Source organism: Aristolochia californica, unplaced genomic scaffold (assembly GCF_029961685.1).
Source record: "Aristolochia californica isolate CCGP_79_NKW_82.1479 unplaced genomic scaffold, dmAriCali1.0.hap1 SCAF_316, whole genome shotgun sequence".
Lineage (NCBI taxonomy): Eukaryota > Viridiplantae > Streptophyta > Magnoliopsida > Piperales > Aristolochiaceae > Aristolochia > Aristolochia californica.
This window is the reverse complement of record NW_027182011.1, coordinates 1-17,500: the sequence shown is the minus strand read 5'-3', so window position 1 is coordinate 17,500 and position 17,500 is coordinate 1.

The window sequence follows — 17,500 nt, the reverse complement described above, 5'->3', positions numbered from 1 at the left end:
GAACGGATCAGATTTCGTGCATTCTCCCCCATTTGATATTTCTTTTTTTCAAAAAAAGAAATCCTTTCGTTACTATTTCTGGTTGATAAAAGAAAATTTTTGTTAACTCCTTTTGGCTTTGGGGATTCTTTTCCCCATATAGATATTGAATAGAACGAACTGCTTTTAGCGCCCCTGTCATTTTTACAATGAAGGCGTAAATATCCTTCAAAAGTAAGTAAATAGACCCGAAACATATAAAATGCAGTTAATCCCACTGTGAAACAAGCTATTATCGCAAAAATGGGTGAATATAACCAACTATCATTAAGAATCTCATCTTTGGACCAAAAACAAGCAAGAGGTGGAATACCACAAAGAGAAAGTGTACCTAATAAAAAAGTTATTTTTGTAATTGGGACATATTTTCTTAAACCACCCATAAGAACCATGTTTTGACTTTTTTCTGGAGAATATCCAACAAGGGGTTCCATTGAATGAATAATGGATCCGGATCCTAAAAACAACAATGCTTTCGAATAGGCATGGGTGATCAAATGGAATAAGGCAGCTCGATAAGAACCTATCCCTAAAGCTAACATAATATAACCCAATTGAGACATTGTCGAATAGGCTAAACTTCTCTTAATGTCTCTTTGAGCAAGAGCCAAAGTAGCCCCTAAAAATACCGTTATTACACCTATCAAAGAAATAAGATTCATTATGTAAGGTATGACTGTGAAAAGAGGAAAAAGTCTAGCGACAAGAAAAATTCCCGCAGCTACCATGGTAGCTGCATGTATAAGAGCCGAAATAGGAGTAGGCCCCTCCATTGCATCAGGTAACCATACATGAAGGGGGAATTGTGCAGATTTAGCAACTGAACCGAGAAATAATAGAGAGGCACACAGAGTCGCAAATAAAAAATTGACCCCATCATTATGGATCAAGTTATTGAAAATTTCGAACAAATCCCTAAATTCGAAACTGCCTGTTATCCAATAAAGACCTAAGATTCCTAATAATAAACCAAAATCCCCTACACGATTAGTTACAAACGCTTTTTGACAAGCATTGGCCGCAATTGGTCGTGTGAACCAAAATCCTATTAATAGGTAGGAGCACATTCCCACGAGTTCCCAAAAAATATAAATTTGTATCAAATTAGAGCTAGTAACTAATCCCAACATGGAAGCATTGAAAAAACTCATATAAGCAAAAAATCTCAAATACCCTTGATCGTGAGACATATAATTGTCACTATAAATAAGAACCATTATTCCAACAGTAGTGATTAGTATTGACATAATAGAAGTAAGTGAGTCGATCAAGTAGCCAAACTCTAAGGAAAAATCATTATTGATGGTCCAAGACCATAGATATTGATAAGCGGAACCCCCTTTTATTTGTTGAATAGCTAGATCGGCCGAAAACCCCAGCGCTATGCTTAGCAATGCAACACTAGGAAAAGCCAACACACGGCGAATGCTTTTTGTTGCGGTCGGAACAAGCAGAAGTCCCAATCCTATTAATATAGTAACTGGAAGTGGAATGAAAGGTATGATCCATGCATATTGATATGTATGTTCCATAAAATAAAACCTTTTTTTTTTTATTTAATTGTTTCCGATTCACCAGCCTTTATTTCATTAAGAGAACTCAAATATGAAATATGATTTGAAATCATTAATTATTTTGATTCTTTACCAGATATTTAAAATCTTCCAATTATTCGAATTGAGAAGTTGCATTTCCTCAAATAACCAAATTAAATTACTATTTTAATTTTACTATTAATGCTTAGTAATTAATAAGATATTTATTAACATAACATATAGAACAGAGTATGAGATTTTCAATCATTCTAATACTACGGCGATTTATATCCATATAGTAAGACAAAATTCTATCAAAAAAAAAGACTTGATTCTTGATTCTGGAATATAGCATTTGCCAATAACTCGATCTAATAAAGATCGAGTTATTTTAGTTAGTTTAGGACTAGTTACTAACTAATTCATTGTGGAACTGATTGATTAGCTTTTATTCCAATAAAAAAAACTTATGTTTATTAGAAATCCTATAATACTCGTTATTTTGCATAAAACTTAAATAAAGGATTACTCCAATTAATATTCTTTTTCTTTATCAATTAATTTTATTAGTCTTTATTTAATATTAATAATTAATAATTATGGATACTCTACTTTCGAGATTGATTAAATTTATTAATTAATAGATAATAGAAAATGTTACATTATTGTTTTCTTAAATTAGATATAGGTAAGTATAGGTAAGGGTTCTGCTCTTATCTTAAACTTTTATTTTTTATTTTATTTTTATCCCGAGTGATACTATATCGATGTACATGTATCCATATTTTTTATGTAATCAAATCAAGAGGGTATTCGCTATAGAATAAATATGGATAATGAATAGAAAGATAGAAAGAACGATCCTTTTTGAGCAATACATGTCTTTCACATCCAACTATCTAAATGAGTAACTTTTTTATTTTAAGATGGCAGTTCCAAAGAAACGTACTTCTATGTCAAAGAAGCGTATTCGTAGAAATATTTGGAAAAAAAGAGGTTATTGGGCCAGGGAAAAGGCTTTATCCCTAGCTAAATCTATTTCTACTGGGCATTCAAAAAGTTTTTTTGTGCGACAATAATAAGGCCTTGGAATACAATACTCTAAATCAATATCACTCGATGAATTGGATGATTTACAATATACAATAGAAAATTAATAATTTACATTAACTAATGTTTTGAACTCATCCATATGAGATAGAACCCGATATTTTATTTTCGCATGTAGAAAACGAATTCCATTTTTCTGTCTAACGGGAGTCTAAAAAAGGGACTCTTTTTTTTTTTCAAACTTCAAACAAAAGCAGTTACATACAAGATAAGGATTTCACTTTTTATGTTTTTATAATTCACGAGATGGGGATTGTCATTTTCCCCATCACTTCACTTGTTTTTTTTTTTCGCATGCATTAAATCAGATAAATGGAAAATGAATTATACAGAAATAGATTGGAAAAGGAAATTCTTAGTTATATATGTAGACTAAGGACATAATCATCTAAATCCAACTGTTCCGGGAAAACTTATACTACATGAAATCCCATTGTTAAAACTGATAACATATCATGATACTAAGCTAAGTATTATTGAACGTTCAAATATTTATTTGAACAATTTTTTTTTATTCAACCATTCCTTTCTAATATTTCGGAAAATAAATAACATTGATTGCATCGACGAATGAATCTAATCTGGGCTATTATTATTTCGATCAAGCCGCCATGGTGAAATTGGTAGACACGCTGCTCTTAGGAAGCAGTGCCAGAGCATCTCGGTTCGAATCCGAGTGGCGGCATTCTCTAAAAGGGCACAATAGATCCTATACTGAATTCAATTCCGGATTTCTATAATTGAAAACCCCCTTTTCTTTTTTTTTTTAATCGTTTTTTATGATATTTGATACTTTAGAACATATATTAACTCACATCTCTTTTTCGATCATTTCAATTGTCATTACGATTCATTTAATGAAATTACTAGTTCATGAAATCGTAGGACTATGTGATTCGTCAGAAAAAGGTATGATAGTTACTTTTTTCTGTATAACAGGATTATTAGTTACTCGTTGGATTTATTCGAGACATTTCCCATTAAATGATTTATATGGATCATTAATGTTCCTTTCGTGGAGTTTCTCCATTTTTCATATGGTTTCGAAAATACGGAACCATAAAAATGATTTAAGCGCAATAACAGCTCCAGGTACTATTTTGACTCAAGGCTTTGCCACTTCGGGACTTTTAACTGAAATGCAGCAATCCGCAATATTAGTGCCTGCTCTACAATCCCAGTGGTTAATGATGCACGTGAGTATGATGTTATTGAGCTACGCAGCTCTTTTATGCGGATCGTTATTATCAGTAGCTCTTTTAGTCATTACACTTAGAAAAAACATAGATATTCTTGATAAAAGTAAAAATTTACTAATTGGATCATTTTATTTTGATGAGATACAATACTTAAATGAAAAAGGAAGTGTTTTACAAAGCACCTCCTTTCTTTCATTTAGAAATTATCACAAGTCTCAATTTACTCGACGGTTGGATCATTGGAGTTATCGTGTTATTAGTCTAGGATTTACTTTTTTAACCATAGGTATTCTTTCGGGAGCAGTATGGGCTAATGAGGCATGGGGATCTTATTGGAATTGGGACCCTAAGGAAACTTGGGCATTTATTACTTGGACCATATTCGCAATTTATTTACATACTAGAACGGCTCAAAGTTTGCAAGGTGTGAATTCCGCAATTGTGGCTTCTGCGGGATTTCTTATAATTTGGATATGTTATTTCGGGGTCAATCTATTAGGGGTAGGACTACATAGTTATGGTTCATTCACATTAACATCTAATTGAAGAAAAAGCTTGAAGAGTCCATAGTGGTCCCCTTAGATAGCGAAAGTTTTTCGAGTTTTTGAGAACCATTACATTGGTTCTCAAAAACTCCGGATGTTTCTGATTACAATTCAAAACCACTTCACTCTTTTTCTTTTGATTTTTTCATTTATAGTTATAGAAAATAAAATGATTTTAAAAATCAAAGGAGTTTTTGACTTTATGTCTTATTCTATCTAATTATTTATAAAAAATTTAGATAGAATAGCTTCGACCTTGTCAACTGATAACGATGAGAACGAAATCGGGATAAAGACCAATACCTATTACAGGTAAAAAGATACAGGTCGAAATAAATAATTCTCGTGGTCCAGAATCAAAAAAATAAGAGTTTGTAACATTGAAAAGCTTGTATCCATAGAACATCTGGCGTAACATAGATAATGAATAAATAGGAGTTAATATAATTCCAATAACCATTACAAAAGTAATTAGTATTTTGGGAATTATAAAATATTTAGAGCTAGTAATTATTCCAAAAAAAACTAATAACTCCGAAGCAAAACCACTCATTCCCGGCAATGCAAGAGAAGCCATCGAAAAACTACTGAACATGGTAAATATTTTTGGCATTGGGATCGCAATTCCGCCCATTTCGTCGAGATAAACAAGACGTATTCGATCATAACTCGTTCCCGCCAAGAAAAAAAGTGCAGCACCAATAAATCCATGAGAGATTATTTGTAAAATGGCTCCGTTGAGTCCCGTATCGGTTATGGAACCAATTCCTATAATTATGAAACCCATATGAGATACGGAAGAATAGGCTATTCTCTTTTTAAAATTGCCTTGACCAGGAGAAGTTGAAGCTGCATAGATTATTTGAATTGCTCCTACTATCATCAACCATGGAGAAAATATAGAATGAGCATGGGGTAATAATTCCATATTGATCCGAATCAATCCATATGCTCCCATTTTTAATAAGATTCCGGCTAGAAGCATACATGTACTGTAATGTGCTTCCCCATGGGTATCTGGTAACCATGTATGTAGGGGTATAATCGGTGATTTGACAGCATAAGCAATAAGGAAGCCCAAATATAATATTATTTCCAATGCCGCGGGATATGATTGATTAGCTGATGTTTCAAAATTTAATGTTGGGTCATTCGACCCGTATAAACCCATACCTAGAACTCCTATTAAAAGAAAAATGGAACCCCCTGCAGTGTACAAAATGAACTTTGTAGCTGAGTACAAACGTTTCTTACCCCCCCACATGGATAGAAGTAGGTAAACAGGAATTAATTCTAACTCCCACATGACGAAAAAAAGTAAAAGGTCTCGAGAGGAAAATAATCCTATTTGACCACTGTACATTGCTAACATAAGGAAATGGAACAATCGAGAATCCCGAGTAATTGGCCAAGCCGCTAAGGTAGCTAAAGTAGTAATGAATCCCGTTAGTAAAATGGGTCCTATGGAAAGTCCATCAATTCCCAGTCTCCAGTGAAAATCAAAAATATTTATCCATTTATAATCCTCCTCCAATTGGATTAATTGGTCGTCGAATTGGAAATGATAACAGAATGCATAGGTTGTTAGAAGCAGCTCTAAAAAGCATATGCACATAGTATACCATCTAACCCCCTTATTCCCCCTATGAGGGAGAAAAAAAATTAACAAACCCGCGGATATCGGCAAAATAACAATTATTGTTAACCAAGGAAAATAGCTCGTGGTAAAGACAAGATAGACTTTGACCAGAAAGACCCGCCCCCAGAATAATATATTCTATTCTATTTTCCCGAGTACGGGTCTTTGTCGGTAAAGAGGAATCAAATGTATTCAAGTGGAGTTTTCTAGAACGTATCAATAAGCTAGACCCATACTGCGAGTTGTCTCATGCCATAAATAAACCCGGACGCTCAAGAAATCCGTTGGACAAGCGGATTCACATCTTTTACAACCTACGCAGTCCTCCGTTCTTGGAGCAGAAGCTATTTGCTTAGCTTTACAGCCGTCCCAAGGTATCATTTCCAATACATCTGTGGGACACGCTCGTACACATTGAGTACATCCTATACAGGTATCATAAATCTTTACTGAATGTGACATTGGATATATAAAATTTTTGAATATTATTATTATTAATTTGATTTTCGATCTGGTAAAAAAAGAAGTAGTAAATAAATCATGTATTCTAGACACCAGACGAATCAGTGGGTTACCTTAATTTGTTTTTTTAGAATCAATAGATTGCTGGATCTGTTCATGAGAAAGAGCCAGGATACTTTGATTTCTTACGTTTCGGCAAACATGAATTAGTTAGACATGTTAATTCTAATTTTAGAATTAGATAAATTATATCTATTTATCCATATTCTATCCATATATATATATATATATAGAATATATAGAAGGATATCTGTGTTTATTTATATCTATATCATTACGACTACGATTATTTATTCAACAAATTTGATTGATTGATACGAGTTGATTTTCTGTTACGATGGATCGACGAAACAATAGCCGGTCCAATAGCTGCTTCAGCGGCGGCAATAGCTATAACAAAGATCGATAAAATGTCTCCTTTTAATTGACGACTATCAAATAAATCAGAAAATGTTACGAGATTTAGATTAACCGCATTCAGTATAAGCTCAAGGCACATAAGTGCTCTAACCATGTTTCGACTTGTGATCAATCCATAAATACCGATAGAAAATAAATAGGCACTCAAAACAAGTCCGTGTTCGAGCATCATTGACTAACTCCTCATCAATCTCGATTCATTTCAATATGAACAACAATTTTTTAACCGATTTGATTGACTCGAATATAACAAGTGCGTAACAAACGAAAGCATTGGCAATGGATAGAACTAAACCTTTTATTATTTGACATTCCATATGAACAAAAATAGAATTGAAGGAAAATAGATGTACTAACAATAAGCAATAAGGCAGAACAAGGCCGAGGCCTTATTTTTTTTTTTTTTTCTTTGATTTTTTATTTCTAATCCTAACTCTTTTTTACTGACGAGCCATAGCAATTGCACCTATCAAAGCAACTAAAAGAATTATAGAAACAAGTTCAAATGGAAGATAAAAATCCGTTGATAAATGAATCCCAATTTGTTGAACGTTACTTATCAGGTCCTGTTCTATAATCTGGCTTGATCTTGTAGTCCAAATAATCCCGTACCACGACGTATCTAAGATAGTAGTAATTAATGAAAACAAAATACTTGTACAAACCAGTAAAGTAACCCCATCCCCAACGGTCCAAAGAGAGAAATAATTGGAATATTCTGAACCTTTCATGAACATCACGGCAAATATGATTAAGACATTTACGGCCCCCACGTAAATGAGGAGCTGTGCAGCAGCTACAAAATAGGAGTTAGATGGAATATAGAATAAGGCTATAGAAACAAGAACCAATCCCAAAGAAAAGGCAGACAAAATTGGACTCGTAAGTAATACCACTCCGAGACTTCCTAATATAAGTCCTGATCCCAGAAATACTAAAAGAATATCATGTATTGGTCCAGGTAAATCCATTATGCGTAAAATAAGAGATAAATTAAGTAGAAATATTTCATGACCTTACTGACCGGGCCAGGAAAAGGGGGTTACCCTATTTTTTTCTTGTCAATGATGATACGTTCTTAATTGAATTAAATCTTAATGGGATGTGGATTGACGTAGATACTGTTATTGGACCAATCCCACTTCTGTATCTGAAAGTGAAAGTGTAGTTCGGAATTGTATATTTCGAAATAACCACAGATATATGAATTCCATTTTCAATTCAAATAAAGCCATGATTCCCACAAATCAGTAGTTATATTTATGATTTGTGGTTACTGCCGAACCAAAAAGAAAGAACCCTGATCAAAACAGAATCTTAGTAATTTGGTAATTTTGGTAATCATTATCATTATTGAAAAAGGAAAAGGGGTTTAGTTTATCCGCGGCTATTTTTATTTATTTGAGTGGAATTCATATTCATAATTGTTTGTTTGAATTGTGTAATCCCCCATTATTGACACTGGTAGACGACCCAAAGCAATTTGATTATAATTCAATTCGTGACGATCATAAGTAGAAAGTTCATATTCCTCAGTCATTGATAAACAATTTGTTGGACAATACTCGACGCAGTTGCCACAAAATATACAGATTCCAAAATCAATACTATAATTAAGCAGCCGTTTCTTTCTAATATCTGTTTCCAATCTCCAATCAACAACAGGTAAATCTATGGGACATACACGAACACATACTTCGCAAGCAATACATTTATCAAATTCAAAGTGGATTCGACCGCGGAAACGCTCTGATGTGATCAATTTTTCATAAGGATATTGAATAGTTACAGGTAAACGATTCGCGTGGGATAAAGTAATCATGAAACTTTGACCAATGTACCTTGTAGCTCGTACTGTTTGTTGACCATAATTCATGAACCCAGTCACCATAGGGAACATATCGTGGATATCCATGAATAATTTGATGTTTCTTTCTCTTGCTTGAGAGAGGTTATGAACCTAGAATTTCATATTCTGTTACAGCGAAAGGCGTTGGAAAGAAGTTGTCAATAATAGATTACCTAGAGAAACAGGTAAAAGAAATTTCCATCCAAGATTTAATAGTTGGTCCATTCTCATCCTAGGTAAAGTCCACCTTGTTGTGATAGGAATGAACAGGAACAAATAAGCTTTAGCTAATGTAATGAAGATACTAATTGTCGTTCCAAAGACCCCACCAGGTTTATTTATTCCGAAAAGCTTCGGAATGAATATGTACGGAATAGAGGAATTCCACCCCCCCAAGTACAGAACTGTTACAAATAATGAAGAAACTAGTAGATTTAGGTAAGACGCAATGTAAAATAAACCAAATTTTATACCCGAATATTCGGTTTGATAACCTGCTACTAATTCCTCTTCCGCTTCTGGTAAATCAAAGGGTAATCTCTCACATTCTGCTAGGGAAGAAACTAGAAAAACTATAAACCCTATGGGTTGGCGCCAAAGATTCCACCCCCAAAAACCATATTTAGACTGTGCCTCAACTATATCAATCGTACTTGAACTGTTAGATAATTATAGTCGATGATAACATCACTGTTCCTATCGCTATTCCAGAACCGTACATGAGACCTCCGCTTCATACGGCTCCTCGATGGCCACAAATAAATTTAAGGACTGACTTGGTATTCCCCCGGCTTGCTTTTTTTGTGGAGTAGCTAGAGTAAAGATGCATCGGGGAGTCCCTAATTAAACCAATGGAATTCTGTCTGCTATAATAACAAATAAAAGTGCTTCGGAATTGATCTCATCCTTATTTTTTTTTTTAATGCAAATTACAAAATTTTTCTTTGTTCAGCAATAACTGAATCCTTCAATAAAATATGCGCTGTATCGGTAAAAATTTCGACCCATAGATTGCGCGATTACGAAAAATAATTAGACCCCGCACCAATTCATGAATCCTGATAAGAATTCCATTCCATCTATATAAATGTAGATCAGAAAAAAAAAGAATAAAAAAAGATCTCTTATCATTTTAATTTTTCCTATTGCATTCCATTTCTTTCGTTCCTGTTCTTCTTTCTCAGAAGGGGATTCTAAAAAATAAAATAAAGGATTATTTCGTTCCCAATAGTTATTTCTTTAATCAGTGGGTAGGAGTATACTCTGGATCGGAATCATCGGGAAGTACTCCTTGATCATTTCTACCAACGTAAAGCCCTCATTATGATTCCTTTCATGCAAAAATATCTCTTTGGATACCTTACATTATTTCCATTACTAATCCTTTGCGTATCTTAGTGTTCCTAACCACCCACCCTTTTTTTGATTGATTCAAAATATGGATAAAATTGTAAAAACCCATACAAGTGATCTTTTGTACCCGCTTCAAGCCATGATGACTAATCATCCAATCTTGGGGTAAACAGTTTACGCTGCTTATGTTTACTTCTACCTTACTCTCGTACATAGGGAATGAGAATCAATCTTATTACTGCAAATTAATAAGCAGTTTTGTTTCACTCATATAACTATCTGGTTTAGCTCATCGACCCAAGTGATGAATAAAGAAAAGTGAAGATATTTATACAATCAGTACATTCAATCTTCTTTCCTAAAACAAGTGGGTAAGGTAAAGTTGATGTTCCAACGAATCACACGTAGAGATATTGATAACACACATAGAGTTAATGGTATTTCATAACTAATCGATTGAGCAGCAGCTCGTAGACCACCTGAAAAGGAATATTTATTATTCGAGCCATATCCTGACATAAGAAGTCCAATAGGGACAATACTGGAAATGGCGATCCAGAAAAAAAACACCTATACTGAGATCGGCCAGAACAAGGCGATACCCAAAAGGAATTACTGAATAACTAAAAAAAATGGATATGGCCGCTATAGACGGGGCCGATACTGAATAAACGAATATCCCCCCTAGATGGGAGAAGATCCTCTTTCAAAAGTAGCTTAGTCCCATCCGCTAGAGCTTGAAGAATTCCCAAAGGACCGGCGTATTCAAGCCCAATACGTTGTTGTAATGCTGCAGATATTTCTCTTTCTAACCACACAATCACGAGTACTCCTATTGTGATTCCTGATACAGGAGTAAAAATAGGGACAAGCGCCCATATGAGGCTATAGACTTCTTCTAAATACTCCGATCTGGAAAAAGAATTGATAGCTTGTATTTCTGTCGTATCAATTGTCATTTCAACGATCAACCTCTCCCATAATGATATCTATACTACCTAGTATCGTCATGATATCAGCCAATTTCATTCTTTTAACTAACTGAGGAAGAATTTGCAAATTGATGAAACCTGGTGGACGAATTTTCCATCTCCAAGGAAAAACACTATTATCTCCTATCAAAAAAATGCCTAATTCTCCCCTTGGGGGCTTCTACTCTTACATAAAGTTCTTGCTTCGACAATTCAAAAGCGGGGTGAAGGTTTTTTACTAATGAATCGATAATCAAAATCATTCCATTCGGAATGGCGCCCTCCATCAAAGCGTCGCACTTCTAAATTCTCATAGGCCCCTCCCGGAATTCCTTCTATAGCTCGTTGAATAATTTTTACGGATTCCGTCATTTCACCGATTCGCACTAAATAACGAGCTAATGAGTCTCCTTCTTTTTGCCACTGGACCTCCCAATCGAATTCATCGTAACACTCATAATGATCAACTTTACGAAGATCCCATTGGATTAGCTCGTAACATTGGTCCTGATAAACCCCAATTTATTGCTTCTTCTCCACCAATAATGCCTACTCCTTCAACTCGTTGCAAAAAAATGGGATTCCGCGTAATAAGTTTTTGATATTCCACTACCTCTGTTAAAAAATAATCGCAGAAATCCAAACATTTATCTATCCAACCATAAGGTAGATCAGAAGCTACTCCTCCGATACGGAAGTAATTGTGCATCATTCGCATACCTGTGGCAGCTTCAAATAGATCATATAGCAATTCCCTTTCTCTTAAAATATAGAAGAAAGGAGTTTGTGCACCGATATCCGCCATAAAAGGCCCCAGCCATAACAAATGAGAAGCTATACGACTCAACTCCAGCATAATTACTCTGATATAGCTAGCTCTTTTAGGTACTTGAATATTTCCCAACTGTTCTGGTCCATTTACCGTTATTGCTTCCGTGAACATAGTTGCTAAATAATCCCAACGTGTTACATAAGGCAGATATTGTATAATTGTTCGGTTTTCCGCAATTTTTTCCATTCCTCTATGTAAATAACCTAATACGGGTTCACAGTCAATAACATCTTCACCATCCAGAGTAACGATGAGTCGAAGAACACCATGCATTGATGGGTGGTGAGGACCCATATTGACTATCATGAGGTCTTTTCTTGTAGCCGGTACAGTCATATGTTTTCTTCCCGATTCATTATTCATGAATTATCGAAAACAAAACGAGGTTCATCAAAATTCAAGATCTAATACTAATAAACCAAATAATTCAAATGAATCCCCAATCCTCAAATTAACGCGGTTTTGGCTCCCGAATATTCAGCTGACCAATTAATTCCTTATAACGTACTCTATTTTTTTTTGACAAATAAGCCAGCAGCCGTTGACGTTTTCCCAAAATCTTCCGCAGACCTCTCTGAGAGAAATAGTCTTTTCTGTGCAATTCTAGATGTGAAGTAAGTCTACGTATCTTATTAGTAAAATTGAATACTTGAAATTCAACGGATCCCCTGTTTTTTCCTTTTTCTTCTTGCGGAATAACTGAGATGAATGAACTTTTTATCATAAAAATAATTCTTCTCTTTCTTTTTTTTCTTTCTTTTTCACAAATATGGGTTTTACCGGTCAGGAATAATATAATAATAATGACAGTTATTTCAATCTTTCAATCTGGTACACACAGGAATCCAGATTTATTCATATAGTACTTTGTTTTTTATCAAAAAAACAATTTAATAAATCCAATTTCATTTGTAATTTGATTCGGATACGAAAGCATGTTACATTTTTGCACCCACGAAATATAAAATGATTTTGGCCTAAGAAGATTCCGCCGATTCATTCCTAGATCCAATTAATACGTTATTGAATTACTATTACTATCATGTATCAGAATGGAATGGAAGACAGCGTGCATGTAAATACGTCTGTCCTAGTCTACCGGATGTGAGCGTGATATATAGAAAAAGAAAATATACCATAAAAAAAATAGATAATATATCATCAAATAATTCTGTATCGTGGGTACATATGTATCCTTAACATACTGAAACGACTACTATTATTGGTATCAAACCAATAGCGATCCATACAAGCTAAATCTTCTAATCGATAATTGGGCCAAAGAAACAATTTAAATTGAATGCATTTATTTGTATCTGTATCAAGATACTTATTCTCATCTAAAAATTGCACACAATTTTTTATGTTATTCCCGTTGCAAAGTACTGTATTTCTATCCACAACATTCCCATTTCCGGAATTTAAATCCATTAGAATTCTTAATTCTCTACGACGTACAGGAGATAGAATATTTTCAGGAATAAAAAGTGAATCATAATGATTTTCGTCTCCATTCCCAAGCGTTTTTCTATCTTGTGCAATAGATCCATCGAAATTATTCTCATCAACATATTTCCTTTTTCGGAATCTTCGATTTGTTTTGTGCTTACTCTTATGGGCCAATGAAATACTTATGGTTTGATACATAAGAAATTGCCCATCCCGTTTTAGAGACAGACGAAACCGGTTCGATAATGAATATTCCCTTTCTTATCAATTCCGTAATTGTTAGCTCCTTATCAATCAGCATTACATCCAGGCGCATTTCTCCTCTTTCAATAGAGGATATAGCAATTTCACTTGGATTTTTCAGTCTAAGCAGAAACAATATACCTTAACATTATTGATTATTCTTTGATTCAGAGGTTCATCCCATCTCAATTGAAAAAGCAAATACTTTTTCAGGAGAAAATCAAGTTCTGCCTCCTTCTTGCTTTTAGATTTCCTTTTCTTTTACGTTTTTATTTTTAATGTCTGATTCGGTTTCCGCGTAATCCTTTTCAAAATCTTTTTTTTTGTTTCGTGCATCTGATCCAAGATTCTTTTGGTTTCGTAGATCTGATCCAAAATCTTCTTGGCCCCGCTGTTCTTTTTCTTCTTGATTTCGATTCTCTAATTCAAGATATTCTTCTTTTTGATTGGATGATATACGAAGACTCTCTTTTTGATTTCCATTGATATTTCTACTAATATTTTCATTTCCATTAAAATTAAAAAAAAGTAATTGGATTGGTATAATCCAGGGTTTAATCTTATATGCATCATAAAGCAGTCTAAATTCTTGGAAGAACCAAGGTTCCAGATTCGGTATGGGACCATATAACACGTCTTCATTCATTCCATCCAATCAAAAAAAAAACCTTTTTTATTGGATGGGTTAATTTTTTGATCAATCATGAGATTGAGATAAAAAAGATCCTTTTTCTCAATTATTTTATAATCATTAGTTCTCGTCTTAGTATCTTTGCTAATGTTAGTCCTCGCGCCCATGTTAGTCCTGGTTTCAATATCGAGATTTTTTTTAAGACAAAAATTTAGAATTCCGCACTCAAAATATTTTCGATCTAGATTTTGACCTGTATCAATAATACACTCTTTCCCTAAATAATCACTACTAGCTGTACTCCCTAATACATAAAATAATTCGAGTTTAGGTGTGTGGTAATTATATGAAATCTTTCGTCCCTCATTTACCTGTAAAGGGGACCCATAAATATATGGGTTCTTTCTATCCTCATAATTAATATACTTATGTGCTAAAAGAACATATCTGTACTGTTTTTTATTTTTACTCGACAATGAATTCTCTCCATAAGAATTTTCATTCTTGTAATGAATGAATCGGTTTTTTTCATATGAATCTAAAAATTTGAAGTCTTTATTTTGAATCATGCGGTGTTGATTGACTCTATTTCGCCATTTTTGCGGTACTAATCTGGACCATCTAGTCTGAGATAAATTGTATTGATAATGACCTCTTAACCAGTCTTTCCATTCATTGATTCCAGAATTCGGAAGTTTTTTACGCCTTGTTTTTGAATCAGATACTTCTCGTGTGACCTTTATTCTATCCTTGAAAAAGGTGTATGCTCCATGATATTGAAGTGCAGATCCAAAGGGATCCTTGTTAATAACCTGAATTTGTGATAATTTGTAAAATACATATCCTTGGGATAAGGAAGATAAGTCACAATAAGTCTTTGAATGTTTATTACTAATATTAGAAAGCGACTTTTTTACAGTCGAAATAAAGTGAATTGCATTTTGGTTCGTTTCATCAATTACTTCTTGATTTGTTTCATCATTGTAAATGTATTTATTGAGAGTTTTTTTTATTGATTCAAGTAAAAGTTGTGCATTTTTTCTGGGAATGTTAATAGTAGATAGACGGATACCAATGTATATTCTTTCAACGAAAGATTTCAGAAAATAGTGCCATTTGCGTATTAATCGCGCACTTATTTTTTTTGATATCCACAAAATATCTTTCAAAAACTCCCATCTTTTATTATCACAACTCGTCTTGTTAGAAATAAGATTTATATCCGGAGTTCCCATTTTTTTTTTCTCCGCGATTCTTTCAATTTGATCTCTAATTGTGATTGTACTATTAGCCAGATCCTTGATTTTTTTTTCTGTGAGTGAATAATTTGTCCAATCCATGGATCTAATTTGAATGATCGATTCATCGGTAATCTTATTACTGATTATAGAATCTTTTCTATTTTCATTCGGTTCATATACTTTCCTCAATCCCAATAATAAAATTGGGTTTACTTTTTCAAGTTCTTTTATTATTCTTTTCATTTTTATTATTCTTTTACTTTTAATAAGGAGAATTCTTTTGATAACCCCACTTGTTTTTTCTTTTGCAAATTTTAGAAACCTTTTTTTTTTTTTTTTTAAAACTTTTAGAACTCGAAAACATTTATTTTTCAACTTTGTAATTTTTTTTGCAAATTCTTTACAAACGGGTTTAAAAAAAGAAGGTCGTTTTCGGGGAGAACCAAAAGGTAGTTCAGCTTCCATTCCCCAGATTGTTAAAAAAGAAAAATTGTCTCTTTTTCCTTTCTTTTTTATTGGACTTCCAAGGGGGGGTCTTACCTTATTGCGCCAAGGTTTCAGACAGAAAGGAAATTGGATTTTTATCTGAATACCATCTGTTAACCAGTTTTTTGGAAATTCTGTTTCTGATAATTGAACACCATTATAGGTGCATTTAACGTGCATTTCTCTATCCCAGTCTTTAAAATCTTCGTACCACTCAGGGAATTGAAATAATAGCATACGGCCGAGATTTTTAGCTATTATTAATGAGGGCAGTACGATGTATTTTCTAAGAATTGATTGGGTTACTAACATCGAACCCCTTATTGCTTGAGCAAATAGAATACTATCCCAAGTTTCTGCTATTGCTATCCGTTCATTCTCCTTTTTTTTCTCCTCCTTGTTTTTGCCCTTTTCTTTTGCCTCCTTCCGCTTAGAATCTTCATAATCTGAAGTTTTTAATTCCAGGCTTTCCCCCGTCCGATTCCTAAAGATTGGGTTCATCATTTCGGAGATATCAAAAGAAAAAAAAATGTTTTGTCTATTCTGTCCAAAAAAAGCGGGGAATGCACGTTTCCTTGAAACATTTCCCAAATAGTTGTTTTACGTCTTTGAGCACGCATGGATCCTTTGATTAGGTCCCGGCGAAAATCCGGTTGTTGTGAGTAGCGTATCAAAGCCACCTCTTCCGCTTGATCACTATTGCTACCGGCACTGATACTAGTATCAGTACCGGTATTTTCATCGTCATCACTATAAATTACCACACGTTTGGCTTTTCTTGAACGAATCCCAGGATCCTCTGTCGTTTCTTCCTCATTTTGCCCCTCTTGCTCTTGTTCTTCCAATTCATCGATCAATTTATATGACCATCGAGGAACTTTTTTAGTGACTTTCTGTACCCCAATGGAGTTTTTTCTAATTGTTTCATCAGTTAAATCAGTTGTAACTGCATCAAATAGAAATTTCAAGCATTTCATTTCATTTTTTGACCCAAGCCATCGTTGTTCGGCTAATAAAGCAAGTCCCCTCCAATTTGAACTAGGTGTTGATTCCTCAGGCAAATCATTGATTGAGGTAAAGGAATGATTAATGTCTGTCGATAATAATTCTCCATTAAACAAATCCATTTTATGTTCAAATTCTCGGTAATTTTTAGTTTTAGGGAGCATATCGTAGATTTTCTTTATCCAAATCATTCCTATGGAATCCTCTGTCAAAGTCATTGAATCATTCATGATTGAACGTGAATAACCCTTTTTAATAGTTCCGCGATATGATCCGTTGAAAAACGGATCATATAGTTTAGGCAAGCATTCTTGTTTGTTCTCATCATTGCACAATCGGATCCTTTTTTCGAGTACATCCATAGGGGAGGCCCCTTTGTCTAGAGCTTCTATTCGATTTATGAACTCATTGCTTAAGTTGTATCTTTTTTG